This window comes from Triticum urartu, chromosome 7A (assembly GCF_056163025.1).
Source record: "Triticum urartu cultivar PI428250 chromosome 7A, HENAU_Tu73, whole genome shotgun sequence".
In the NCBI taxonomy this organism is placed as follows: domain Eukaryota; kingdom Viridiplantae; phylum Streptophyta; class Magnoliopsida; order Poales; family Poaceae; genus Triticum; species Triticum urartu.
The window spans coordinates 64,719,873-64,723,828 of NC_141879.1; positions in this window are offsets into that span (position 1 = coordinate 64,719,873).

Genomic DNA, 3,956 nt, shown 5'->3' on the forward strand with positions numbered 1-3,956 from the left:
AGTGTATCAAAATAAAAAGGACAACTACATGCCCTGTAAAAAAAACTGTCACTTTTGCAAATTAGGCATGCTCAGGACGAACGATCGCATGCCGTTTAGTGTAGTTGTCATCGACGCACACCATTGGAAGTTATCCAACGTTCATTGCTGATATTTACCTTATTGCAGCTGATTATTTGTAATTTTTACATATATCAGATTATTTTTTTGGAATTTACTACCTTGATGCCGAAAATTCAGCTCGGCTAATGTTTTTATTTGTGTGTGGGTGTGATGGCGGAGGGGTCAAATTTCTAACTTTTTTGTTTTTGAATTTATTGATGCAAATAAAGCATCGTGTAATTTTGGGTTTGGATGGGGGAGTGAAATTAGAAGAAAAAAAATGGAATACAAATACAATAGTTTAAGAGGTAAAAGCATCAAGGGTTCTAAAACATGTTCAACATGTGACGGTTTAGTCTTAGAAGTTGAAAAGTGACTATGTAGTCCTAGAACTTGCACACAATGTGCAAATTTAGTCCTAAGCCAATCAGATACGGCCAAGTGACGCCAGCGGGTCCAATCAGGTCAGCTCTGGACATTTTGCAGATACCCCCTGTCATTTTGTCAATTCGGGCTGCAGGACATAATATCGTGTGCGTGTGTTCTGGTTTCTCGTCTGCTGCTCTGTGCGTAGCTAGCTCAAGATCGATCGCGCCGGCGACGAGCTGTTAATTATGTGCATGTACTAGTATCCTGCGTGCGTGAAGAATCGGATCAAGGAGCTAGCTAGCTAGCTAGCTTCCTTGTACGTGCGTGTCTCCGTGAAGATTCGATCAGCTACCGCCTACCGGGTTAGCTTCCGTCTACGTACTCACGCTGCTGCGGATCAAACCCTGCAGGACACCCATCTGAATTAACTTTTGATGTTAAGTGATGTTAACAGCATTTTGTTGATGTTAACTGAAATTCTAAATTGTGGTGGTGCATATGAATGAATTTATCAATATGCAAACCGGCTACGTACGCTCGTCGCTACGACCAAAAGTACAGGCAGCGAACCTCGTCGAACTCCGTAGGACACACATCTGAATTAAATTTTTATGTTAAGTGATGTTAACTAAATTTTGTTGATGTTAACTGAAATTCTAAACTGTGGTGATGCATATGACTGAATTTCTGAATATGCAAAAATTCGAAGAAAAACAATTGACAGTCGTTCAAAACGTTGTGCGCAATGCCATTGGGATAATAGTAGGGGAAATGATTTAAATCACCCGACTGGTAACAACGCCTGCCGCCGTCGGCTCCACGGCCGTCGGATCGATTTTAGTCAGATGGCTCGGGAACAACATATTACCTAGACTAGATTTCGCAACTGAGCCGTTGTTGTAATCCCCCCACCCAACAAGTGACGTGTTGCAAGATCTAGATCTGGATCCTCTCGTGCTCTCCCGAGCTTCCCGTCAAACCGATGCCTCCATGTGCTTCTCCGACCGACACCACCGCTGCTTTGCCGCCGACAGCATGGGGACGAGGCCGCCGACAAAAACGTCGATGAGGTTGCCTCTCCCAGTCTCCCTATGTCCACTCACGACCAGTGGCCTTGGCCGCTCGAGCGCGCACGCTGGAGCTCGCTCCGGCCGCCATTGCCGATCTATGCCGCTCCAGTCCCATGTTGCATTGTTAGATAATAGCGAGAATAAACGAGACACAAGAGACACGGATTTTTACGTGAAAACCCTTGCGGGAGAAAATCATGGACGCACGAAGGCGCAATCATTATGAGGAGGAATATTACAAGCACGAGACGATAGGCTGTCTTTAGGTGCGACTACATGGGGTATATATGAGGGCAATACATGAGAGTCCTTGAAGGACAAATAAACGAGTTGTACTCGTACGCGTCGGTACCAACGCAAAGGCCCACACCGTATGTACTATGTCTAGTCCAATATGGTATAATTTGGATCACAATTTAACAATCTCCACCTTGATCCAAATTCCCTCCAGTAGTCGAAGAAAGTGAATAACTCCATCCAAATCAGTATAAACACCTTGTGCGTCAAAGTCCATAGAACTAGTGAGAAATACCAACTAAGCCTGAGCAAAGCTCAAACTTATTGGTCGGAACTGGCTTTGTCATCATATCAGCAGGATTATCATGAGTACTTATCTTGCATACCTTCAAATCGCCTTCAGCAACAACATCTCGAATATAATGAAATATGACATCAATGTGCTTTGTCCTCTCATGATACATTGGATTCTTTGTAAGATATATGGCACTTTGACTGTCAGAAAATATGGCAGGGCAAGATGAATCTCCACAAAGCTCAGTGTACAAACCTCTCAACCAGATAGCTTCTTTGCATGCCTTAGAAATAGTCATATACTCGGCATCAGTAGTGGAACAAGCCACAATAGACTGCAAAGTTGCTCTCCAACTCACAGCACAACCACCAATGGTAAAAACATAACCTGTGAGTGATCTTCTCTTATCCAAATCACCAGCAAAATCAGAATTAACAAAACCAACAAGTCCATCTCCAGCTTTCCCAAACTGTAAATAAGCATTAGAAGTACCACGCAGGTATCTGAAAATCCACTGAACTTCTTTCCAATGCTCTTTTCCAGGATTAGCCATGTATCTACTGACAACACTCAATGCATATGATAAGTCAGGACGAGAACAAACCATGGCATACATAAGTGAACCAACTACACTCGAATAGGGAACTCTAGACATGTACTCAATATCTGCATCTGACTTAGGACATGAAGCTGATGATAATTTAAAGTGTGCATCTAATGGACTACTTACTGGCTTGGCATTATGCATATTAAAACGACGAAGAACTTTATCAATATATCCCTTCTGACTTAGATATACTTTTCCAGACGGTCTATCTCTGGATATTTCCATGCCAAGTATTTTCTTTGCTGCACCCAAATCCTTCATCGCAAATTCATTACTCAATTGCTTCTTTAGTTCATTAATATCTGACATACTCTTTGCAGCAATTAGCATATCATCAACATAAAGGAGCAAATAAATAGTTGAACCTTTGACAATTTTCAAATAAACACAACTATCATAATTAGACCTTTTGAAACCTTGAGAGAGTATAAAGGTGTCAAATCTCTTGTGCCACTGTCTAGGGGGTTGCTTCAATCCATAAAGAGATTTCTTTAACTTACAGACAAGCTTTTCTTTTCCTGGAAGAACAAAACCTTCATGTTGTTCCATATAAATATCCTCTTCTAATTCTCCATGTAAAAATGCAGTTTTAACATCCAATTGTTCAAGCTCAAGATCATGCATGGCAACAATACTGAGTAAAGTGCGAATAGAGCTAGGCTTCACAACAGGAGAAAAGACTTCGTTATAGTCAATACCTGGAATCTGACTGTAACCTTTAGCAACTAACCTTGTTTTATATCTTGTCTCATCATTAGGAGAAACACCTTCTTTCCTCTTGAAAACCCACTTACAACGAATAGGCTTCTTCTCTCTAGGTAATCTTACTAAATCCCAAGTGCCATTCTTTTCAAGTGATTCCATCTCATCATGCATAGCGGTCATCCACTTATTACTATCACCAGAAATAATAGCGTCGGAATATGAAGAAGGCTCAGAATTACCTTCAATTTCTTCTGCAACAGATAAAGCAAAAGAAACAATATTGCACTCTTCAATTAACCTGTCCGGTTTATTAATACCCCGCCTGACTCTGTCACGGGCGAGATTCCAACTGGGTGGAACAATAGGCTGATTTGGAGTGGGAGTGACATGAGCATCATTAACGGCGGGTTCATCATGTGTATCAACAATTTCATTACCAGATGAAACACCTGAATAAATAACATGCTCCACCTGAACAGTAGGCTGCTGAATAGTAGGCTGTTGTTCACTCGCAACGGGAACATTAGTAAATGAAACATCATGTAACATAGCAGATTCATTAAAGATAACA